The 27183-nt window shown below is 38.8% G+C and overlaps 1 long non-coding RNA gene across 4 annotated transcripts in view; it reads right to left on the reverse strand.

Moving 5' to 3' along the window:
* Positions 1-27183, reverse strand: part of LOC103351421 (uncharacterized) — a 107794-nt gene that overhangs the window by 31237 nt on the left and 49374 nt on the right. Inside the window, exons 3-5 of one of the 4 annotated variants that reach the window (XR_007911116.2) lie at positions 16319-16438; positions 14068-14171; positions 12790-13020 (exon numbers count right to left, since the gene is read on the reverse strand). The exons of 2 other annotated variants lie outside the window; for them this stretch is intronic. This is a non-coding gene — a long non-coding RNA (uncharacterized lncRNA). Of the gene's footprint in view, positions 1-12789; positions 13021-14067; positions 14172-16318; positions 16439-27183 lie in introns of those variants that run through there. One more of the 4 variants, XR_001795162.3, reaches the window with a different exon arrangement.

Here is a 27183-nt window from a genome sequence, read left to right on the forward strand (position 1 = left end):
GAAAATTGAAATTTTGCTAAGATTTTTAAAATCCATACAGTGGGGCTCTCAAAAAGTTCATGAAAAAGGTATAGTAATAAAAAATGTACATAGATTTGAAAATGTTTGTAGCAAAATGTATTTTAATTTCATTTTCACCAACATTTTCATCTACCCAAATATACACTCGTAGAAAATATTCTGTGAAAAGCAGGTCATACATTTCAAGTTGCCCAGAGATAGTCACGGGCTACACATATATCATTGGACTAATTAGTAATTGCATTCCATTTGATCTCAAATTTCCTAGTTTGGGTGATAAATTTTATGTTCATTCCAAATAAGGCAGTGGGAAATCAGAAGATGGAACTTTGAGAGAAGCAAATGTTAATGAGAAACTTTACAGAGAAGGGTCAGGACACAGAAGAGCATGCTCAGGTGCTCAAAACTGACAGCAGACATGGCCAGTGAAAAGCCAGTGAGTGACAGCTCCAGCTACCAGGAATTTTAGGTAAATGGATACATCAAATACAAAATATTTGATACATTGAAAGCCAGAATCCACTTCAATACGAAAGTGAAATCTAATCAAATACCCACTTTGTTGTGAGATGTTTTTCTCGTGTAGAGAAATACAGGGGCAAAGGTTGGCTCTGCCTCTGTCCCCTCTATCTGAATATGGAGTTCTCGCAATTTTAGTTCCAGTAGCATCCTGCTCTGTCCGCCTGGGCTCCTAATTCTCAATTTTCCTATCCTTTATTTCTAAGCTTTCTTTTCTCCCTTAAAAATATTTTAAGTGTCACATTTTCAGTGAGGCATTTTCTAACTGTCCAGAGACACCATGTTTGAATCACCATTCTGATTTGGGGTGTTGGTGCTAGGAGACAGATTGGTTAAGTTGCTTTTTGCAATGTCTGCGTCCGTATCAGAATAGTTTGAGTCCCAGCTTCACCTCTTCTTATCCAGCTTCCTGCTAATATATCTGGAAAGAAAGCAGAAGACGGCCCAAGTATTTGGGTCCCTGCAACCCTTGTAGGAGACCAATATGGAGTTCATGGCTCCTGGTTGCAGCCTGGCCTATCCTTGGCTGCTGTGGCCGTCTGGGGAGTAAACTGGGGAGTCTGCCTTTCAAATAAATTTAACACACACATACACCATAAACCTTTGTCCTGGGATTTACTTGGACAGTGTCAAATACATTTCAGGCCTTATATGGGTGTTCTTTATTCTCATTTTGTTCTATGCCTTCCTAATAGAGCTTAAAGTTGGTGCAACTCCAATTTATGGCTAAGTTTCCTTGTAACTCTAGAAATTAAGTTACTACTTTAGATAGGCCACCATTAGTATCACCATTTATTTTCAGAGCAGTAAAAATTCATTGTATACAAACAAAATGGCAGATTTGTCATCCGTGTGGATTTTTCTTCTCTTCTTGCTCCGTGTCTTGATGAGGCCATCACTTTTCCAAGTACACATAACCTACTCTGGATTCCTGTTTTGGTTTGCCCTGTGTTGGTTAGCCCACCAAGGCTTTTAGAGGATTTTTGAATAAGATTGTCAACTCTAAAGTAATGTGATTTGTTGAGAGATTTTCAGCTTCATCACTGGCCAAAAAAAAAAAAAAAAAGACATCTTGATAATACAGTTAGAAAGCAGTGCTTTGAATGTAGTTGCTTTCTGACAGGCTGAAGACATAGAGTAAGTGAGAAAGTAACCACCATTAACAAGCGGGCTTTTCCAGGGCCAATACCTCTCTCCTAAAATCATGAGCAAAAGAGAAAGCTCATGCCTTTGTCTTACAGTGATTACATATCAATAATGTGTCCAGCTCTGTGTTCAACTCTAGCATGCAGAAGGACTTCTATTCCTGTTGCCTTCTGCTTCGAGATCCATGGGCCTCAGTCTACACACCAGGGAGTTGCCAAAGGACTCACAGAACTAAAAACATGATTTCCTTTCTTACTCTCAGCCACACCTATGTCTCACTGCTAGACCGATGATTGCAAGCTCACCTAGTGTAAACCAGCCGGACAAGCTATGCTACCTTTATGCGTGGGGTCCATACCTCAGCAACCTTCAAACAACCTGTAGCATAGAGTCCATGTGCTCAAGAGCAAGTTCCATGTTCAAACTTCACACTAAAGTAAACCATTGACTTCGATCTGAAATTCCACTAAGACACTGAGGGAGGCCAGAGACCTCCACTTAGGTGAACATGTCACTATAATGCACACATGAATCTCGTCTATCAATAAATTTCACAAAACCACGTGTAGTAACTGAGTCCACCTTTGTTTCTCATAGTTCAACTGCAACAAGAGTTTAGACCACTTTGGGTGCATTTATGTTCACTGCCAGTCTTGATAACTGAAATTTCCCTAGCAGTATGGACAAAGTATTTTTATGTGTCTTTTATGTATATTTGATAAATAATGCCTCCTAGTTTATATCCACATGAGGAAGCAGCTCATCTTCGCTATATCCTGGTGAGCTAATCACTGGATTCAGAAACCTAAGTGGGGTTAAGCCTTCTTGACTGTTTATCCATTCCCATGTCCAAATTCTTAATACCTAGAGGTACCCGAGGGTGAAATTTTAAGTTACTACTTGACCCTAGGATCTACTTTTTCCTTTTCATACTAACTCGAGGGAGAATTCAAGAGTGACTTGCTCTCAGCCTCATTTCTTTCATGACAGACATGCTCCATCTTTTCAGTCTTCTTAGTGCATCACTAAATGCTGGAGTATGTTTTATCAAGGATGAAGAGGCAAGGAAAAGGTCATTAGATGCACTCTCGGTAGATAGTGAGTATTAAGGATGACTCTTCAAGAGCAGTCTCTGACATGATCTTTGCTCACCCAGATAGAACCTGGATCAAATCATTCTTTCACTTGGAAACATTATTTAACTTCCTGAAGCATCTGTTACCTGTATATCAGAGACAAAATAATAGAAACATTGCTGGGAAGATTAGCTATTACCACTGTTAAGTGAAGGCAGACTGTAGCTACACCTAGGAACAACTGATGTGAAGTACCTTGGCCTTCACTGCAGTATGCAGATGCATTTCAAAAAAATTTTGACACAAAAAATACTGTTATCCATTGGTTCACACCTTGAATGCTCACAATGACTAGGGCTGGAGCAGACCAAAGCCAGTCAGGAACTCATTCCAGCTCTGTCACATGACTGGCAGAAACCCAGCAAACTGATCACCACTGCTTCTCAGGATCTTCATTAGCAGGAAACAGGGATGAGGAGCCAGAGCCAGGGCTTAAAACCAGTCCTTTAACATGGGATGCAGGCAGCCTAACAAGCCTCTTAATTGCTAGGCAAGCTTCTGATGTGTTGACATTTGGGACCTTGTTCCCCCACAGACTGTGCCTTTCCAAGGTTCTACCAATTCTGAGAATAGCAATTTACATGCTGTTTCATATGCGAACTAACTAGTTCAGAGCCCACAGATCCTACAAATCTCTTATCAGACTTCAAGTCAACATCACTATCCACCCACCCATAACATCTCAAAGGTAGGTATAGGTACTCCGATAAATCCCTATGCCCCACAATGCCCCCAGAATGACTCAAACTAGCCAACTCTCAGCCTGCTCACTTAGTCTTTCCTGTCCCTTCCTAATCACTTCCAAGTAAACACTCTTGTCCATTTTCTATATTCCCTCTCCACGTGACTGACCCCATGTGGTGTGAGATGGCTCCTCATTTCGGGACCACTAACAATATGGTTTCAATGACAACTGTCCTCTGATCTATTGTCTTAGCTACACCTAATAAAGTCTACATTTTAAATCAGGTTTTGCAGAGTCATTCAATTGTTTGTCCTTTGGTATTGCTTGTGGTTCTTTATCCTGCCACTTGTTCTGGTGAGAACTTTGGATGCATCCACTGAGTTACTTTTCCAATCGAGCACCATGGAGTCCCCTTTGCCTCTTGCAAACCCTATTCACACTCATAGCCCAATTACAACAGAAGACAAAGGGTGATTAACAAAAATCTCTTAGTGCTTCCTTAAAATAAATTTTACATGAATAAAATCTTACTGTACTATAATTCAAAATAATATAAGAAATACATACTATAACACTATTTCATACCCAGTATCTTGTGACTCTTTTTAAAGCCTTTCATGTACATTTCTTCATTTGCTCCAGATGAAAAACACTAAGTTTAGGGCCGGCGCCGCGGCTCACTAGGCTAATCCTCCGCCTAACGGCACCGGCACACCGGGTTCTAGTCCCGGTCGGGGCGCCGGATTCTGTCCCGGTTGCCCCTCTTCCAGGCCAGCTCTCTGCTGTGGCCAGGGAGTGCAGTGGAGGATGGCCCAGGTGCTTGGGCCCTGCACCCCATGGGAGACCAGGAAAAGCACCTGGCTCCTGGCTCCTGCCATCGGATCAGCGCGGTGCGCCGGCCGCAGCGCGCCGGCCGCGGCGGCCATTGGAGGGTGAACCAACGGCAAAGGAAGACCTTTCTCTCTGTCTCTCTCTCTTACTGTCCACTCTGCCTGTCAAAAAAAAAAAAAAAAAAAAAAAAAAAAAAAAAAAAAACCACTAAGTTCAGAGGGCACGTGAGTCACGAGCAGCACAGTTAACACTGGAACCCTGGGCTACTTGATCTCAGCTTGTGCTCCTTCTTAGCATATCACTTCCCACCCATTACGTTACTTCTCATGCGGTGCAGAAAGTAAGATTCCTCAGAATATTTCCTGTCTAGTACTTTTCATTTTGATTCTGAAAAAAGCCTTGTTTTAAGCCCAAACATAAATAAGAGGTCAAGTTTCACGATCTAGAGAAAAGAAATGGTTCTTCCAATTTTTCCCTAGGCTTCTTTTTTCCCACACTCAAACACTTTTCAGTGCTGTTTTCTTAACTGTAAATAAGGTTACAAGAGGGAGTACTCAACCAAAACAATTATAATTGGTTATAAACATAATCCAATAACATTTCACCCATATTGTTAAAAGCGTTAATTGGACCTGCAGAGGCACCAACTAAATATTTGACTGTATGCAAACAGTGAATAGGATTTCCTATCTTTCCAGAGGCAGTGTTAGCTCCAAAGGTTATTTGCTTGTTGTTCTTGCTAGTGCGGCAGGGAGGGAGGGAGGGAAATATTTTTAAGTATGGATCTATTCTCCAGTACATTTTCACTTGAATTAAGCACACAGTTGAAAGGTTTTGACACTGTAATGGTCATCCCAAATTGACAAAGATGGCTTTATCCCATACACCTACAAAGCATCACATCTAAGATCTTTTTACGTTAATGTTGAGATGACCTGTTTATGTTTTTTGGGGGGGAGGTGGAATTTGGGGTAATTGTTTTGTTGGAAAGCATCACCATATTTCTTTTCTTTAAAAATTTAGAAGATAGCAAACAAAAATTTTCCCCCTCACAAGGTTATGGCTTGGAAGTGCCACTATTCAGGTTTGTGGCAGTTACTTCATCCTAAAGTAGAATGACTTCTGTGTGTATACCTTTCTGGGCCCACTTCAAAGCTGACTCACAATGACAGCCAAGCAAGTCAAGGTGCATTTTAAAGCCTGTTTGCCTCTGAAAAGGAGTCATAATTGCATCTTATTCCTGGAGTCCAGATTAAATATGGATCCTTAAAGTGTTAAATGCAGATGTGCATATTCAATTAAAAATAATGGAATTAAGTATAAGAGAATTTGTCTTACCTCAACATATGCTTTCCATGACTTAGAACCCAAGCTATATCCTAAACCTGCAAATAATCAATATTTATGGTTCAGGTCACCAAGTAAGATCTCTCAATTCTATTTGTCCTAATATTTTTTTATTTGAAAGGCAGTGTTAGAGAGATCTTCCATCTGCTGGTTGACTCCCCAAGTGGCTGCAACAATAGAGGCTGAGCCAGGCTGAAGCCAGGAGCTTCTTCCAGGTCTCCCACATGGGTAAAGGGGCCCAGGCACTTGCACCATCTTCTGCTTTTTCAGGAGCATTATCAAGTAGCTGGATTGGAACTGGCGCAGCCAGGTCTTGAATTGGTGCCCATATGGGATACTGGCATCACAGATGATGGCCTAACCTGCTATGCCACAACGCTGGCCCTGTTGCCACTTTTAAATACCCTTGATAATTCATATTGCCATTTCCATAGTCCAAATTAGTATTCTCATAACACCAGCCATATTCGTGGTATAAGTAGACAAGCCATAGAATTGAGAATTTTTATTATAACAAAAACTCTTTTCCTCTTAGAAAATAGTCATCTTTAAGTTTTACTAACTTCCAAGACATTCTTTTGATAAGAAGAAAATGAACTGTTCATCACTCCAGGCTCTATTTCAGTAGATCATTTTACGAACACTGTGTTTGGACTTAGCCTTTACCATATTAGCATAGTATTTACTAGCCCATGGTGTCCTGCAAAACAGACTATGTCTCTGCTCTCTGCTTGTGTTTGGGGTGGGGTGGGGTCTTCAATTCTTCAATATACTTTGTGAAAATCATGTTAAACCTTACTTTCCCCAGATCTGTTCCTAGTTTTCTATCTACCAACCTATTCTCAACATTGTGATACCAGTTACAATACAGGCTTCAGGGATGAGAAAAAGGTAATCTTAGAGTACAAACAATGGTCTAAGATTTGTGGAGCTCTAATTTCTGTAGGTGAAGCAAATCATAAGCCATGAACAGTTAATGAACAAAAGGGAGTGTATGATTAAGGAAAACAGATTGTGAACCTAGTTGTCAATGTTAAGGAAATGTAGAGGAGAAGATATAAATTTCATGGAGGTGGTGAGACATAAACTAAGCCTAACTTGGTAGAAGAGGGGCCTGGCCAGAGGTGGCAGGTGGGGATTAGAATATTAACAGAATAAAATTTGAGAACTTTCAGATCGGGGTTTCAAAATTAGATTAATGCAGAAATAGTGATGCATTTGGGTAAGTAAATTTTTTTAATTTGTTTTAAGTGAAGGTAAATCCACATATTTGAGTTATTTGGACTTTTAATAATGACACTTAATTGTTTTCTTGGATCTTTCTTGCACTAGTGATATACCACTTGAAATACTCATCCCTGACTAGAGATGCCTAGTTTCTATAGAGACAATTATATTTTTTCTTTCAGACCACTGTAGAATATACACAACCATATTTACATACACATAAACTTCAAAAAGCTCACAGAAAACATGTATTATCTTAATTCCATCTTCAACTTTTTAAACCCCTCTGTGTGTATGCGTGTGCAATTGAAGCCTTGAAAAATGCCTATTAAGTTATGCATGGATTTCCACATTTCAGTTTTGCACCCAATCTTATAATTCCACTTTGCAAGGACTTTGAACTATGTGTATGTGCACATGCAAATATGTATTGCTAGCTGTATTTAATTGCATAACAGAAATTTGTTTTGCTCAGTACATAAGCCACTGACCTAAAGTTTTATTATATTGCATCAAAGGAGATCATTAAGTCAATTCCCCCCTAAGGTCCGCCAGATGTGAAATGTGGACCCTCTCATTAATCATGTGATCATGTGTAGAAAGCTGCTCTACCAAAGAAGAAACAGATGAGATTTGTACAGAAATGGGAATGAGCATGAGGTGGGTAATAAGAAAAGGCAAAGAGGGAACAGGACACAGAAAAATTATCTTGGGCATCCTTCTGGTTCTGTTACTTCTAAATCCCAACCACAGAGTTTTTTTCTTTTTAAAGAATCATAATTTAGCCAATGAACAACTAACACGGAAATGCTACGTCCAGCCTGCATTTGTCCATAGGCATCACGATACAAACAGAAATGAAAATATTTCCTGGTTTAGCTTCATAACAGAGCTCATAATATGCAATGTGCATATTACGCATATTCCCCACACACCAGTCCCTTACTGTGTTGCTTTTGTTCAGTAGACAACCTATGTGCCCATTCTCAGAAACACTTAAAAGGTCCCGATTCTTTAACATTGGATGTCAGCTATGTTTAAGGATTTCTTTCCCTCCATTTTCTTTAAAAACCCAAAATCTATTGATAGCCTTGTTACCAATCAGAACATTCTGGGATACTCACTAGGAACAGACAACTTGGACAGAGCTTTCTTATTTTCAAGTAATGGGTTAATGATCATTTTTATTCCCTGACACCCTCTGCAGTAAGACTTTTTTTAATGAGCACACAGAGTAGCAATGTATGTGAGAAAAAAAAGTGTAGAGAACAGCCAGTCCTATTTGCCTTTAGTCTTATAATTTGAATGCTATAAGCAGGAAAGTGTAACTTGGTTCGTGAGTCATGAATACTTTAGACAGCTACACAAAGCGAGGGCACCAAATAATGTACCTAGACAAATTGAAATTTGCTACATACACACGATAATGCAGCACCAAATAAAGTCATCATGCACACAGAATACTTATAGCAGGAACAGTCATGCAGGTTTCCTCATGCCCCAAAAACTCCACCAAGGAGGCTCTTCCAAGGCTGGGGAAGAGGCCAGGACATTACATTTTGTGTGCAATGAGAAGAGCCTTGCTGGACGAAGTTCTTCAGTATAAACTATTGCAAAATTGCTAATATTCTTGCAAAAAGTAATCTAACTTGTCAGTTCAGGGATATAAGATTTCATTTTATCTGTAAGGGAGATCCCTTACAGCCAGGCTTGCTGAATATGGAATTAGTAGAAAGTGATCTTAGTAAGAACACAATAATCCTTCAGCAACAATGTAAACTTAAATTACATTGTGTGGGAGGGGCCCTGTGATTGGATTTATGAAGACAATCAACCAATACTTATTGGACAAGCAGGTAGGAGACAAAAATAGAAACCTAATTCCTGATTCATTGATTATAATTTCATTTTATCCTCTCAATGTGCTCACATTTTCACTTTCTTTCATGCAGATTATGACAATAGCTATTCAGTGTCTCTGATCTTAATATCATTCCCTTGAGCTCTGTGGTCAGACTTTTTTTTTTTTTTTTTTTTTTTTTTTGGCTGAGTCGTGGAGGCATCGTCTAGCACTGTGGTCAGACTACATTAGTTCAAATCCTGCCTCCTCTTCTCTTTCAGTTGGAACTTAGTTAAGCTTGCTAGAATTCTCAGTATCTTGCTTTCTTCATTCATGAAATCCAAGGTCACTGAAGCTACAGTGAGTATTTCAGTTATTTACAACAATGTGATTCTCCTAAAATGTTAAGAAACCCCTAGGTCGATATGACAATCAAAGCTTGCCCATATTATTTATCATGACATGAAAGGGAAGGAGAGAGAGAAATAGATATCATCTATCCCTTTATTCACTCTTTGTGGCCAAGAATGTTCCAGGCTTAAGCCTGGAGCCTGGAATTCCATCTAGGTTTCCATTTTTGGTGACAGAGGCCTAGGTATTTGGGCAATTCTCTGCTGCTCTTCTCCCAGGGAGATAGATAGACTGGAAGTATAGCAAGTCTAGCAACCTGGACTTGAACCAGCACTCCAATTCAGGATGCAGCATTGCAGGTGACAGCTTAGCGTCCTGTGCCACAATGCTGGTCCACGGTATTCTATTACCCTCTCCTACCTCATTCTGAGCCCACAGAACTCCCACCTTTGTATCAATAGGACATGGTCTTTTTGTTTCATTCTTACTATCTACCATTTCCCTCTCCCCTTTGTTTCCCTGCACTTAGTAAATAACTGCTCATCTTTCAACATGAGTCCCTCAAAGTCCAGTTCTCCTGAGTGTTGGGATTCAAAAGACCTGAATTTGAACATTTTGGTTTCACCATTAGGCTACCTCGTACTCTTGGCTAAGTTATGTTAATGTTTCTGCCATGGCTTAACAAAATTTCCTTATTTTCAAATTGTGTTAGGGCTCACAGAGTAGTTATGAAAATACAATGAAATAGCACATCCAATGCACCTACGACATTGACTGGCATATGGTAAGAACCTAAGTATATGTGACAATATTTGTGCCCCAACCCAGTTTTTCTTGCCAAGTCTTCGCAGATGCTTCAGGCCAGAATAGTCACCGATTTGTGTAGTGGCCAGGAATCTACAGAGAAACCCAATCAATAGACTCTATTGTGTTCATGTATCATTTCCCTTGTTCTGTCTCCTTTCCTCCCTTTCTTCCCGCCATGCTATTAGAGGGGAAGAGAAATTTTATGCACCATTGGGTTCATTTGATCAATGGTGGGGGCTGGCAAGTACAATAAACACAGCACAAACTGACAGGCTGAACATTCTGAAAAGACTGAATGCTGCAGGCTTGTATTCTAATTAGTCTAAGTAAGAATTTCTTCCTCATGCGAGGACCTCCATCTTAAGACTTTCAACTGATTGGATGAGATCCATCTGTGCTGTTAAAGGCTATTTCATGAAGCTTTAACTAAAAATTAACCACATTTAATAAAAAAAAAAAAAACCTTCACATCAATTTCTATGTTAGTGTTTCGACAGACAGGCAACTGGGCACCAGAAGCTATCTGTATTGTCGTGGCAAGTAACCATCACAATTCTGTATCACAACACATTAAGTTGAATGGTAACTTCATGATTTGAGGTCTGTTTCTGATATAGACAGTCATCTGCTGGAATTCAGGGGACTGTGCCTTGATCAGATCTGTACTGTATACTAGAGCGATGTTTCTTGGAAACAGTAACTGAGGTGTCTGTTGTAGCTCCGAAGAATTAAGGTGCAAAAAACTTCCCTCCAAAATATCTGTTCTGGATCTCTTCTCAGTCATCCATCAAAACCTTCATCCCAGGCTTTTACACGTCTGACCACCATCACTACAAACTTGTTTGTCAAGTTCTAGGCCTTTATGTCTTTGCTAGTTTCTTTCTTGCAATGAGATTGTCAAGTTTAGTGTACAAGCATTTCATTTTTGATCATTGTTTTATAAATATTTGAAATGTCCACAAAAATGGCAATTTAAGATACTTTTCCCTCTGTGCTTTTTAATAAGGTAAACATTTGTATCCCAATACTTTGTTTACATGTTTTCATGTCTCTGGTTATGTAAAAAGTGAATACTTAACTTTAAAAGCATGTGAAAATTGTAGTTGTAGGATTTGGTCCTCATTTCTGCAGTGTATTAGCAGTAGGTTAACTTTGTGACCCTGCAATATTTTAAAATTTCCATTTTATTCTTGTTAACCATTCAGTGATGTGCCATGGTAATTGTGTTTTAATCTGTATTTCCTTATTAGTGATATTATATGCATTTTTAACTTCTAAATTTTGTGCTGACACATCAAGATTATCCATGTTTATGGGGTACTATTTCACGGTTTGATACATGTGTTAGGTAGGAAGTCAGTTATGAGCTTATGTGCGTGTGACAAAGGCCTAAAGAGTTGACATCTTAGGTCCAGCCTATGCATCTCAAAGTCATCCCAAGGACCTTGCAGGGGCAGCCCAGTATTTGCATCCTGCCCTGCCCCTTCTACCGGATAACCTGGCAGGTGGGGGTCCCCGCCCCTTCTGCCTGATAACCTTCCAGGTGCAGCCCAGTATCTGCGCTTCAAATGCGCCCAGCCCCTTCTACCGGATAACCATATTTCCTCTAAGGCTCCTCTAAGGTGGGGCGATGCCAGCCAGGCTTCCCCCTGTCTGATAACTTCAGGGGGAAAACTCAGATAGGAATTTTTCATATTTACATCTAAAAAGTCCTTTGTTCCAAGAGGAGCAGAAGTGGGGAGGCAAGACCCATCCCCTTAAAAACCCCCAGCCTCAACCGGACTGCAGGCTCAGCCCTCTGCCTCTCTGCTGAGCCGCCCGCCTGGCCTGCCCAGGTGTACTCTCTCCATTCAACCATGTAACCCCGCTCTCCCCCAGTCTGAGCGACTGGGCACTCTCTCTCAGGTCCTGTCTGGAGAGGTGCCCATCTGTTCTTACAGATGTCCCTGCTCTAATAAACCTTGCTATTTGCTTTCCACTTACTCTGTCTCACACCTGAATTCTTTCTTGCGTGAAGACAAGGACCCTCCAGTTCTACAGTTACACGTGTATACATTCTGTAAGTCAAGGTACATTGTTCAGTCATGGGAATCATTTAAGTATCTCACATATTTAGGATTGCGTTGTAGTAAAATATTCACAATCTTCCAGCTTTTTAAAAATGTTATATAAAGATCATTTTGAACCTGTAGATAAATGTGAGGAGTATCCCCCTGTAATATTATTTTCCAATCCATATAATTGGTTTGCTTTTACATTTATTTATGCCTTTAGTTTTTTCAGGAAATTTGAGATTAAAATGTACAGTCTTCAGTAATTTGGGTCTGTCTGGGAATTTCTCCATTTCACTTAGCTTTCTAATTTTCTAGCATCCAGTTGTCAACAATATCCTCCTTATAGTCCTTTTGTCAGAATTTTAACAATGCATCTTATCTCATTTTAGTAATTTTTTTAAAAAATTCCTTTATCCAGCTTAAATTTTCTCTTTAACTACTTAAATTTCCCTACTATTCAGTTCCTCAAACTTTGCTTGTCAGGACAGGTGATGTGGGGCACAGGGTTAAGCCACCATGTAGGAGGCCCACATCCCATACAGAAATGCCCAGGAGAAAGTACTACCCAGACTTCCTTTCCAGCTTTGTGCTGGTGCACCTGCGAGGCAGCAGGCGATGCCCTTAGTGCGTCAGTCCTTGTCACCCCTGTGTAGACCTGAATGAAGTTCCTGTGTCCTGGCTTTAGCCTGACTCAGCCCAAGCTGTTGCGGATGTTCAGGGAGTAGACCAACAGACTGAAAACAGCTCTCTTCTTCCACGTCACTCTGCCTTTCAAATACATGAATATGTATTTTAAAGTTATACCTTATCCAGTTACCCTTAATTCTAAACTCTAGAGTTCAACTCAGCAAACCAGGTAAAATTTATTGGATTATCCACTTGACAAACTTCACTCTGGAAAATCTCTCTAACCAGGTCAATTGTTAAAGTCGGAGAGTAAGTCCAGTTTCAGCCATGGCACCAAAGGGAAGCAGAAGTTCCAATTTCTCCAGCTGACTTCGGTGTTTTCTTTGGTGTTTTTGCCATCACTCAGTTCAGGTTTTTAACCAAAAAATGCTGCAAAATAAAGTTACAGCAATTGTTGAAGTATCAGTCTCCTGCTTTATCGTTCCCATCAAGGATTCCAAAAACAATCGCTCCACCCCCCCCCTTTTTTTTTATCCGTTTCTGAAAACAGTTTAGGCCCTAGTTCGCTAGGTTCTCTTTACGATGTCAATACCAATTTGTTGCTGTTGAGGGAAATATCTTCTCTGTATGAATAAGCCAGTACTGTCTCCATACACTGATACTATTACATTCAAGGGCAAAACAGGATGCTAATTAAACACTTGAGCATATTCTAAAGCCTCTGCATTAACAGTGTCAGATAAGCAATCCTACAGCATATCAGCATATCGTGGTTACAAGCCCTGGATTCAAGATTTTGAAAGATATTCCCCTATCTGCTATTGAATAATTTTGTCCTTGTAAAAATTTTCAAAGGATCTGCATCTCATTTCCATTATGGTTATCGAAGTGCCTACTTAAAATTCTTCATTGGCAAATGAGTAATTTCAGTAAAGCACTCACCCTAGTGTATGCATATACACATCTGTATACATGTGTATACATGTGTCAACAGATGTACATATGTATATGAAATCTTTTGCATTTATTGCATAGTAGATATGTCTATTTCATCAGTGTGTTTGGAAAGAGTTGGAACAAAGAGCAGGAAGATGGAAATGGGGGAGAGAGGAAAAAAATGATCAAGTATCAAAAATTATCAAGAAGTACTGTGGGAAGCCTTTGGTGGGCTCATGCATACTATGTTGTTAACAGTTTTTTAAGTTTATATAAGTGGAACAAACTTCCTTTATCTCATACTTACAGTTGTAAGAACATAATGACCCTTCCCACCCATCCTCCTTCACTCCCACACTTCTTACTACCTCCTTTATTTTTGCAATAATATACTTTTATTTCTTTGAGACTAATTTCATCATTAATTGCAGAAGCACCTAAGGAGACGAGCAATGGAGTTGGGCACTTAAGCTTATCTAAAAAATTACAAGACTTAAGGACATCCTCCCCTCAATACTTCGTTTTAAATAAGACATTTACCTCTACCATTCCAAAGGACATTTAACCGTCACAGGTGAGCTGTGCAACTATTTCTCCACCAGAAGACATTGGATCTTTCACTTGTTAATTATATTGCTTAATACCTGGAAAGGTGATAGGAATGATTCACTAGGGGCATTAACTACCACACCATTCTGACACCTCCATGTGGGTGTGGTTAACGACAGCCTCACCGTAAGTTTAACCACATGAAATTGTATTCTAGCCCCAACACTCCAACCAATATTGAACTCTGAAAATGACAGTACAATGCATTGAAGAGGTGAATGTTTTCAATGGCTTTTTAAGGAATAGTTCATCTTCAGGGAGTGCAATGGTAAAGTTTTCCAACCCAGTCTGATTAGATTAGACAAATATCAACCTCAGATATACTACATGTTTCTTTTTCTATCTTCAGTCACTTTTTCTTTCCTTCAGGCTTCTATTAATGTCATAAATCATGAAGGAGTCATAGTGTGTTTTCAGAAAGCAGATATTTTGTTGATTTGGAGGGTGCACTCCACAACCAAGATCACAGAAATATTGCAGCCGGGGACAGTTTTGCAGCTGAGCTGTCTCAATGGTGATGCTCCTCTGAACCTTATTCCAGTTAGGACTAAGATATCAAAAAGACCAAAAGGTAACAAATGCTGGTAAGGTGATGGACAAAAGGGAACTGTAACATGCTATTGGTGAAGATATAAGTTAGTATAGCCATTATGGAAAACAGTGTTGAAGTTTCTCAAAAACCTGGAAATAAATCTACCAGACGACTAAGCAATCCCACTACAGGTTAGACACCCAAAGAAAATGACATCATCATATGCAATAGATGCCTGAATTCTCATGCTAATTTATACACTGGTCACAATAGCCAAGATACATTATCAATCTAAATGTAAATTTGTGGATGAATGGGTGAATTGTGGTATACATATGCAATGAAATATTACTCAGCCATCAAAAAATGAAGTCTTAGCATTTCTAACAAAATGCATGGAATTTGAGATTATACTCGGTACAGAAAGCCAGAGAAAGAAATACTGCATACTTTCCTTCATATGTGGAAGTCAAAAATGTAAGTGTATATTTGCATATATATTTTTACATACACATGTAGTGAAAAATGTGTATGTCATATTATTTGATATATGCATATTTATAAGCATTATCTTTACTGATTTATACAGATTTAATAATATTCCCATGTTTTTTTCATTTTACAACATTACATACTTCTACACTCAGGCTTTATTTCATGTTTATATTTCCCTGGTTCATATTTCTTTTTCCAAGTTTCCAAATATTTTATTTTGCATTTATCTCACATATACTATACAATTGAGTTTTCTATGTGAACCATTCTGAAAACTTTTAATTTTGTCAAGATTGACTTTAAAATGACAGAAAAATGTAGACTTCTATTGTACACATCCAAACAAAAATCCACTGGATAGTATTTTAAAAAAAAAGATTAAGGATATTCTAGAAAGAAATGGACTAAAACTGACTCTGAACTAAAACAAAATATGGTAGAATTTTAAGGATTTGGGACAAAGAGCAAGTCATAAGCCATCCGTGTTTGCTAATTAGTGAACTCTCTTCTTGATAGGATGCAGCTTTATAACTCGAGTGCTCACTGAGCAGTTAAATATCCACAACACCCCCAAACAAGTAGAAGATAGGGACATTATGTTGCCTAGTGATCACATTTAAGACATGGTGCTCAGGTCCTGCAGAAAGATATCCCTGGGTAGTCAAACTGGCAAGAAGCTTCTAGGACTTAAGTATGCAAGCAAATGCTCTAAGAAAAGATAAGTCACTGTTGTTTTATCGAGAATCCTCACCCAGAGTTTATTCAAACTGAGGAGGATTTTAAGGCAGTGTTGTTCAATATGTGCATTCCAGTGCCTCTTTGCCTATGCTTTTCTTCTGTCTTCCTAAGTTAAAATTTTCATGAAAATACGAACACTACTGATCTACCTATTGATAATGGCCTTAGTACTCATGTGAAATTTTTAAGCATAAACTCCTGTCTTATAGCACCATTGCTTTCAATTTCTTATTTCTACCAAGGTCTGTTCTTTAGGGTCCCATGAGGAACAGCTCTGTTTTTGTTGTTATGGCTTTTCTTCGGTTATCTTTAAAGTCACTATTGACACATTCCATTGCCCTCTGTTCTAGTGTTCACAGAGTTATGTTTTTGTTAAGTACTATATAATGTACTCTTGGATTCCTTTTACATATTCACCTTGCTTTCTTAACTGGAAAGTTGCTTAGAGGCATTCCGTAAGTGTCTCTCTCTCCTTGGTAGTTCCAGACTCTTGTCTGCTTTGATTTCGTTTTTCCAGGTCATGTGCTCTGAGAGGTTCTACATCACAGGGAACAGAATTGACAAGAACTAACCAAACAGCCAGTACTTGTACACTGCACTATTAAGTAAATGACTCTCTGGATAAATGGTGTTACACTGGTATTATGAGCTGAAGATGAATATTTGAAAAATGAGATGCTAAGAATTTAAGAAAGGAAATGAACTGTAGACATAATAGAAAATTAAAAGTGAGAATACACATGTCAATATCAGGGGAGCCCAGGTCAATATCAAAAGACCACACCATCTATTCAGCGCATTGAGTGCCAGTGCAGATACTGAAATACTTAATAAGGAAGCAGTGAAACTGACTTTCACAACTTACAGCTCTGATCTGATTAATGGTGTTTGCAGGATAGAAGCAAAAGACAAAATCATCTTGGACAAATGCAAATAGCCATTTTCAAGTTTTGTTTCCTGCTTTTTCTCATAAAACACATATACTACATTCAGTCTTACTGAGGAAAGGTAGCTAAACTAGGCCTCTTGGGGATTTCCTTCTCCGAGGATCATTGATGTGACATTGTTATGAGTCACTATCAGAGTCCTGTCCCAGGAGGACTAAGTGAGGGAGGCAGTTCAGTGACTCAAGGCTGACTGGAGCTACCCTCAGCAGAGCCTCTACCGAAATTGCCTCCTGTGCATACCGGGCAGCCAGATCAATCATCACCACTACACCAGAGCAGTACTTTCCGGAAACACGAAGGTGGGCAAGATGTATCCGCCACAGGTGTGGCAACAATGGCCGAGGAAAAGCCTAGTGAAGGGCTGAGACCTTTTCTTAGTAAGATCTTAGTGACTTGTATTTATTTTCTGACTGCTAACATTCATCTAGATTTTTCCTCTGAAAACACAAGCCGAAGAAGCAATACCTATACGGAAGATAATAAATTTACTGATTAAGTTTACTTGAAAACCAGTCAACAATACTGTTGAATTTTTATTATGAAGATACAGGAAAGAGACAATGAATTGTGTTTGAGAATATAAATTGTTCAGCACTACAGCACTGAGCATTTACCTAAAACTATGGAAGAGGTGCAATCCATTTTCAATTACATATACGTGAGTTTTGCACTCTAAAACAAGATAATTCAGCTTCCACAACATTTATTCAATGTCAGGTAATAAAATTCTTTTTTATTCTGTACTTATAAAATATTGAAGATAAGTATCTAACTGTCCAGTTCATCTGGCCAAGAACACATACTATAAATAGGTCAATTAACAGAATGAGGAACATCAGAACTTAAGACCTGGTTTGAAATTATGCAATTTATGAAGGTAAGATACAGTATAAAAAATCACTAATTGCTACTGATTTCTTAATATGGATCCTATATTTAGCAATTTCTTACCATTGATAAAAATGTACACTACAGATTTGGTCATCATTTTTCTCTACTTCAATGCTAAGAGTTACTGGTTTCAATATCCCTTACACGTTTAGGATACATATGTCATCGAGGCCAGTAGTTATCTACCTATTCTCTCCACACTGTTTTTTTTTTTTTTTTTTTTTTTTTTTTTTTTTTTTTTTTTTGATTATCCTGTTTTTGTGGTCAGAAATGCTGTTTTGGATCCTGTGGTTTTAAGCAACTTTGATGCATAAATTCTTGGTTGGTCCAAGCATTTGCCAAGAATCACCTGCCCCTTACCTTTTAATGTCATATTACACATGCTTATCTATTGCTATAATTTCTACTTCTCTCCTGCTTGGTTTCTACCTTGCCTAAAGACATCAGGACACTTGTAAAGCGTTCATACTTTTTCCTACTCTGCACATTTTTGTTTCTAGAAGGAATGAAATTTATGAGTTTAGTATGTTATAGCACTGTGAAATGGATTTTTTTCACTCTACTAACTATAAGAGAATTCAGGGCAGAAATTATATTCCACCGCTTACCAGTATGCAGAACTCCTTTATTTCCCTACTTTTTGGTGATAGAATTTTTGATGAAAGAGGAAAAGAAGCAAATAAGAGGGAGGGACAAAGAGGCAGAACACACATCCATTTTGGACTACACCATAGAAAATGAAAGGAAAGCCCATGAGCTTCATATACGACGTATTCCTAAAACACATAACTTCCATGTTAAAATAGCCATTCCATTGGTTGTTTTCACACTTTCTAACTGCTATGCTACAGAGGAGCTTAGTTTGCTGCCTCTGTGAATTCTTACTAATTCTGCTTCTGAGTGTCATACACAGGGAATGACTATTACAAGGTTATTTTTTTCTCATTGCGTTGTTTCCTTGAAATTCTTGACAATACAACATGTGCAACAACCACTTAACAAAATGCCACATGAGCTCCAGAGTCTATAATTTTAAAGAAGCACCAACTAAGAGCCCTGGCCACAATAGTTCATAAAATATGCAATAAGAGGTTTTGAGAAAAATTGAAAAATGGGAAGAAAATGTGTGCTCCCAGCAGGCAAAATGTTGCTGACATTTTAATAATACCAAGTCCTAGATCCATTTTGCATGTCAAAGCACACGTAGTTCATTTGTTTAGGTTTCTTGGCTAAGTTTTGTATTTTTATGGAGTTCAAGGGTATTAAAAGTAAAATAAGATTCTAGATGATTGTAGAGAGTTGGTTTTTCTAACCAGACTATAAGAAAGGAGAGTTTCATTTAAGAGCTAACTTTTCCTCCTTTGTTTCATGGATATTAATATAGCACCTTTGCAATTTCAGAAAAAATTAAAATGTCAGGCATCTTGCACTTTTCTGATCTATAGCCCTCTGACCATGCATAAGGCTAAGGGCTCTTCTTTCATTCTTTCTTATCCTAATTGGTGAACTTCAAGTGTACCATTTCTCTATTTTCCTTAAGAGAAATTCCATCAAATTGAACCCCTGACATCTAAGTATATGGAGGTTATTTAACATATTATTGAGTATCTCGCCCACTAAAATAAGAGGTAGGTCTGTGATTCCAAAGGAAATAAAGCACTCATTGGTCAAGTGTTCGAGCTGACACAATGATATTGAACTTTAGTTACATGAACATTTAGCTGAATGTATTAACTTTAGTTATTCTAAAAATTATCCATTTTAAGGAACTTTCTAAAACCCTTATAGTACACATAAAGAATATTCTAACATTAATATTTAGCTTGCAATTTAGTCATTCTGTAGGCAAAAAGGTTTCTTTTCAAGATTAGAAATGCTGTATAGTTGTATGGGCAAGTAGTCTGCAGACTTTCATATTTTAATTAATATCTTAATTCTCCTTTAGGGATGAGAATGAGAAAGACATGGAAAATGGTATTGTGTGATTTAACCAGAAATAGTAGATCCCTTGGGAAGAATTTTTTTCCCTTCTCTCAGTTGAAGAAAAAGGGGAACTAAAGGTATAAAAGAGCTTATTTCTCATAATCTCAGCCAACTGCTGTATTGTGTTTGATCAGATACTTGGATACCACTTAGTTTGGTGAAATAAACCTTTCTGAAAGTTGTGTTAGTCAGAAGTAATTATGTACCACTAAAGTATTAAAGTAACACATAACATGCCAGATAAGCAGTGTAGCTTAAGTGTATAGATTTTTACAGAAACATGAAAATCTTAAATTTGGCCTGTGGATTCCTCCATAACTATGCACTTCCATTAACTGCAATCTAACTTAATACATCAACTGAACAGGAGTCAGGAGCAATAAATAACCGAGTCTCCGTCAATCACAGTTGACCAACAGTCCACATCATGTTCAAATAAGGCCAATACTGAGTTGTAATTAATCAACTGTCTTTGCACTTCTGTTTCATTTCCTGTACCTCATTTGCATTTTCTGCCCATAAATGCTTTCAACAGAACATATTCATCTTCTATAATTGAAACTTCGTTCTCCTTGACCAAAGTCTCTCCAAACCCCCCCTCCTGTTAGCACCAATTGTGCACTCTGCTTCAATGAGCTTGTTTTTTGTATTACACATGTAAGTGAGATCATATGTTGTTGTCTTTCCGTATACGGCTTATTTCACTTTACATAATGTTTCCCAGATCCATCTGTGTTGTTGCAAATGGCATTTTTACTTTAAAAGGTAGAACAATAATTCATTGTGTATACCACATTTTCCTCATCCAACATGGCTGAATTAGTTGGTTACTCACTTTTGTCTCCCTCCACGGTAGAATCTCTGACCAAGAGTATTTCTCTTGGCACAGAAATGTGCTATCTTGGGGCAGAGTTGACATAGGTAAGCTGATACTATCCTGCCCACTTGCTTCCCTGTATCTTTCATGAACTTATTGCTGGGATGAAAAGTTGAAAATATCTATACCAGATTCCTGGTTTCCTACAGATTTAGGTGTTTATCAAAATTGATGTTTTGTGGGGGTGTGAAAGTTGCAATCTTTTATTTTACCATATTGCTTGATGTCACTGTTCAGTAAGAACATTCTGAATATCATTTCTTGACTATTTTTATATCAACTTCCCAATATTTTTGCAAATTTTTCTAGGCCTTCTCTGTGGCATTTTTCCAGTTTTACTCACTTCACTTTTTCTTTAATACCTAGTTCCATTTCTTACTTTGGAGCTTTGGAAAAATTACCTACATTTTCTTTGGCAGGTAATTTACACAAAGGTTGAATACTCACTTTCAGTTATAAAGATCACATAATGTACATGAAGTACAATCAGAAGGCCAGGTGTATGGGAATCTATTATTACCATCATGAACATAGTCCAACATTCTCTCAAGTTATTTTCTCAAAACAGGACAAATGTGTTAACAATGAAAACTGATTGGATCCATTGAGTTCACTGACCATTTACATACTCTTTATATAATGAAAATGCCTAACTTATGAGCAGTAATTCTCATATTGCTTTTTTCCAAAAATCGTTTGGGCATTATGCAAATAGCTATGCTGAATAAAATCTTTCTTATTGCTGTGTATTTTTTTATATAAGAAAAAAACTAATCAGCCTTTGTAGTAGAGGAAAGCAGTGAACTTGGATTAATGTCAAAACTGTCCTAAAAACAAATTTGCAGTGATACACAAAGTGTATGTCAAAAAGTTAGTGGAGAAGGAATTAAGGTTTAGTACAAAATTTTTTAATCCATTCATACAACTGGCCTTCAAAAAGCTCACAAAAATGATATTGTGAAAAAACTATGCATGGATTTCAAAATTTTTCCATCAGGACCAGCACTGTGGTATATAAAACTAAGCCTCCACCTGCAGTGTTACATTCCAGATAGATGCCTGTTCAACTCCTGCTCCACTTCCAATCCAGCTTCCTGCTAATGTGCCTGGGAAAGCAGCAGAAGTACTCCAGCTCCTGCACCCACATGGGAGACCCAAATGAAGCTCCTGCTTCAGCTTGGCCAAGGCATGACCATTGTAGCTATTTGGGGAGTGAGCCAGCAGGTGGAGAAGCAGAGAGAGACAGAAATGTTCTAAATCTACCTTTGCAATCTTTAAAAAATTTGCATCAAAATAAACATTTAAATTTTTCCAACTTTAAGCTATCCTTGTATTTTCTAAAGAATGATTAGTAAGAAATGTGATCCCTGTTAAACATAAGAGTGGGAATAAGAGAGGGAAGAGATGTATAATTTGGGACATGCTCAAGCTGACTTGCCCCAAATGGTAGAGTTAAAAACATACCAGGGGATTCCAATTCAATCCCATCAAGGTGGCATGTACCAATGCCATCTCAATATTCCAAGTGATCAATTTCAGTTCACAATTGATCATAATGAAAGGACTAAGAGTCAAAGGGAGCACATAAACAAGTCTAGTACCTGCTAATACTAACTGATGGAATAAATAAAGGGGAGAGTGATCCAACATGGGAAGTGAGATACTCAGCAGACTCATAGAATGGCAGATGTCCTAAATAGCACTCTGGCCTCAGAATCAGCCCTAAAGGCATTCGGATCTGGCTGAAAAGCCCATGAGAGTATTTCAGGCATGGAAAGCCAAGACACTCTGGCAAAAGATCTCTGCGAGTGAGATCCCAGTGGAAAGAACAGGTCTTCAAAGAAGGAGGTACCTTTCTCTGAAGGGAGGAGAGAACCTCCACTTTGACTATGACCTTGTCTAAACAAGATAAGAATCAGAGAACTCAGAGGACTTCCATAGCCTTGGAAACTCATGACTGGAGCATAGGGAGACTACTGATGCCATAGACAGGAGTGTCAATTGGTAAAGTCAACAACAGGAGTCACTGTGCACTTACTCCTCATGTAGGATCTCTGTCCTTAATGTGCTGTGTATTGAGATTTAATGCTATAACGAGTACTCAAACAATATATTTCACTTTGTGTTTCTATGGGGGTGCAAACTGTTGAAATCTTTACTTAATGTATATTAAACTGATCCTCTGTAAAAAAAAAAAAAATTATCAACTCCCAACTTGACTCTCACTGGGATTAAACATGACAATAGGTCTGATCTGATTTCATCATCATTTAAAAAAATCATCTATTATTTTTCACTTTATGTTTCTGTGTGGGAGCAAACTGTTGAAATCCATACTTGATGTATACTAAGCTGATCTTCTGTATATTAAGATAATCGAAAATGAATCTTGATGTGAATGGAAGGGGAGAGGGAGTGGGAAAGGGGAGGGTAGTGGGTGGGAGGGACGGTATGTGGGGGAAGCCATTGTAATCCATAAATCGTACTTTGGAAATTTATATTCATTAAATAAAAGTTAAAAAAAATTATAAAAAAAAGAATGATTAGTAACAAAGAATAGTTATTCAACATTAGATTTTTATTTTTGAGGAAATTTTGTAAGCAGAAACTCACTAGAAGGAGTTTCAATTCTTTTAACAGATTTTCTTGGGTTTATCTTCCCCCCAGATAATATCACTTATGATATATATCAAAATCTTCTTAAAGGCACAAGCAAACTAAGCACAAACTATGGAGGAGTTGACACTTCAAATAGAAGAATTGCAACAGGGATTATTTGCAATGACACAGGATTTCACATTGGGTATCCCCTAAAGCTCAAGGGAAAGGATTATGTAAACAATGCAAATCAAGTGTTGTACAGGATTGAGACATTATTAGCCAAGTGCTACCATATATATATATACACACACATATATATATATATATATATTAGAAAATAAGTACAGTTCCAGAAAAGCCATAGTAACTGATTAGGGGTGGGAGTGAAAAATCTACATAACAAGCAGCCTAGTTCCACAAGTAACCCTGAAGAATGCTCAAAGGGCTCAGGCAGAATATTATAAGGCAAAACGATAAGGGAATTAAGAAGAGGTTATAGCTGCTTCCTACTAGATCAATGGAGTTCACACTTCAAAAACCAGTCAAGGTACTTGCCTAATATAATCTGTCATTCTTTGGAAGGAGCAAATTGAAAATGTTAGTGTTTCTGTTTTATAAACTATTTAACATTTGATATGCAAAAGAATTACTCAATATGCAATGAAACAAAATGGTTACTCAAAAATGAAGAGAAAAACAGTCTGCAGAAACTGATCTTGAGAGAGTTTAGACATTGACATTTGTTCAGAATATTTGAGAGCACCTATTTTGGAAGTACTCAAGGACATACACAAGGAAAAGCCAGTTAATAGATTTATCAGGCAAGAATGCAGCAATAGGACATGTCAGTGCATAAGTGGAAATTGTGAAAGTAGAGATAGTAAAACTAATGTTTGTTAACCTGACAGATAAATGACTCAAAAAAGACCAAGATCTGTATAGGGTGGCGCCTATAGCTGATACTGCATTGCATATCTACATTTGCTGAGAGGGTAGATTTTGTGTTAAGTGTTCATAGAATAGAAACAGAACAAAACTTTGGGAGTTGATAGAACTGTCTATGGCCTTGAAGGTACTGATGGTTTCAGGGGGTTTAATTATCCCCAAACTCAGGAAGTTTTCTTTATTAAGTATATATGTCTTTTATGTGTCAGCATAGCAAAAAGATGCTTTCAAAAAGCTTTTGGTATTTGTAAGTATACATATTTCCTAGTTATGTCACCTAATAGGGCATAGAAGTGATGTCACTGCAGTGAACACATCTAGAACCAAGATTTTGGCTTTTCCGTGTTATCCAATCAATGAACCATGGATTCTGGAACTTGGGAAGGGAGAATTCATGACAAGCCTGTAAAACCTGGTTATAGCAACAGGTACATAGGTGCTTGGGCTAAAATCAAGGTAAGCACATGCTGGAGTGACAAAGCTGTAATAATATTGTAAAAAGATACTTAATCATAGCACATGGCATAACATCTAAGTGTCCATACTTATAAATACATGGTTGAATGCATAAATGGTAGATTATATGTCTTTATATAGATTTCCAAAGACTTCTTGGAAAATTGAGGGACCAAGTATCACTCTTACAGTGCCTCAGTAACAATTACTATGGAAAGGGCCACTTGAACTAAAACTCATGAGTGACATTTTAAGATACAGCTATTTCCATGGCCTGAGAATGTTTCTGGAGGTGGGTGTTTGATGCTGCATGTATGACATTGCTTTTCACACCACATACCAAACGGGAGTCCTGGCTGTGCTCTGTTTCGGCTTCCTGCTGAGGTGCACCCTGTGATGTAGGCAGGCACCGGTGATGAGACAGGTAGCTGGGCTCTAACCACTTATGTGGGAGACATGGATTAATTTCTGGCTTTCAGCTTTGTCTTGGTTCAACACTACTTGTTATGGGCATTTGGGGAGCGAATGAGTAGATAAAAGATCTCTCTCTCCTGGCCTTCAGATAAAGCTTTAAAAAAAAACACACATAAAACCATTCATTAGTCACTGGGGTGACTTTAACCTATATTCCAAGTTATTTGATATTGCTGTCTCCAGAAAATGCAGAAAATCATTCTCTTAAGTGTTGGACTTAATTTGTTTATAACATACAAATTTTTGCTAGAAAGAGTATTCCAATAGAGTTTACTTTTATTTTGTTGAACGTTTTTGCCTCTATCTTCAATCAGGGATATTGGCCTATGATTTGATTTCTTGTAGTGTTATGGTCCAGCTTGATACTAGAATAATGTTGACCTTGTAAGCGGTTGGACATGTTCCCATTCCTTCAGTTATCTTGGAGAGCTTAACAAGGATTCATGTTCATGCTTATTTAAGTGTTTCGCAGAGGGCAACAGTGAAGCCATACTTTGTTATGAACGAATGGCAAGGATGGACGTTTGAGCACCAAACCCGAGCACAGCCCTCAAGGAGAGCCTCTACCACAGACATCTTACAGCGTCAGCATTTCTTCATTTGGCGCTGAAGTTCGGAACCTGATCATTCCTTGTTGTCGCGAGATTCTCCTGTGTTTCGTAGATGTTTAGCGACATCCCTGATTTTTACCTGGTAGTTGTCAGTTGCTTTTACCCTCCCCCATTTGTGGAAACCAACAGTGCCTCCAGGTATTAATACCCCTTGAGGGACAAATCTTCTCAGTTAAAAAATACTAATGTGAACAAATATTTAACGTTGCATTGGTTGCATTTCAAACAAAAAAATTGGGGGGGTGTTAGAACAGTAGTTGTGCAGGCATGGCTGGCATGACAGTTCCTGAAGATGGAGATTGTGTCCACACTGTCACCTATCGCATCCCCAGGGTCTAGCATGTGTCAATGGTTGAATTCATTTGTGCATTGCTAAATTAATGAGTACAGGGAATATTTTATGCTTTTTAGCTTGCCAAAAGGATGTGGTAGTTGTGTTCAAATTCTACATTGTTATCATCCATAGCAGACAGATTTATACCTATGTTTCATGTCATAGCTTTTTATCACAAGGACAAGCAGTGTAATTTCAAGCAGGAGAGTGTGGTTCAAAATTAGGACAGATGGTGTACTGTTTTGCTGCAGCTTGTCCTGCAAATCCACACTGCCGGGGAGGGCAGGGCGATGGTGTTCTTCCCACAACAAACACTGGGGACAGGCTTCAGTGAACATGTCTGTCTTTATTCACAGCCACGTATACTTTTAAAGAGCAAGTAAGAAGGGGCATAACTAACTCAGAGGTATACTAACTATAGGACAGAACCTACACTGGCACAATATGCCTCTCTCCAATCAGCTGGAAGGTCACAGAGCCAGGGTAGCTTTCCAGGTGGGCTTGGCCACACCCAGAAGTGGTTTATCCAATTGACAGAAGGTGGGGTTGGGGTGGGGAGAAACGTGCCTGGGGGTCCCACCACCTGCCAGCAGTCAGGCTAACTGCATGGGCTAGGCAGCAGCCCACATTTTGCTGATTCAATTTTATCTCCCAATATATTCTTCTCCAGAGTAGGAATCTCATATCCCTTATTGACCAGTGTTTCTGCCCAGACCCCGATAAACTTCCAGCAGTCCCCCCCCTTCTACCTGGCCTGATAAACTTCTTTCCTTTAGAGAGAAGCCCCCTTGGCCGACAACCTCAGTGGTAACTTGGAAAGGAATTTTTTGTATTTTCAGCCAACCAACACTTCCGCCAGGGATCCCCATCCTCTGGTCTGGAGGAGAAAGGGGAGAGAATAGAGTCCCTTAAAAACTGGGAGTCACGGGCCCCTGGGCTCGGAGCTGCTGCCGGCCGCGGGCTTCGATGAGCGGGAGGCGGCGGCGGGGGTGCTGTATGGAGGGGACAATGCCCAGGGCATGATGGCGGCGATGCTGTCCCACGCCTACGGCCCCGGCAGCTGCGGGGCGGCGGCGGCCACCCTGAACGGGGAGCAGGTGGCCCTGCTGCGGAGGAAGAGCCAGTGCCCAGCTCCGAACACGTCGCTGAGATCGTGGGCCGCC

Source organism: Oryctolagus cuniculus, chromosome 15 (genome assembly GCF_964237555.1).
Source record: "Oryctolagus cuniculus chromosome 15, mOryCun1.1, whole genome shotgun sequence".
Taxonomy (NCBI): Eukaryota; Metazoa; Chordata; class Mammalia; order Lagomorpha; family Leporidae; genus Oryctolagus; species Oryctolagus cuniculus.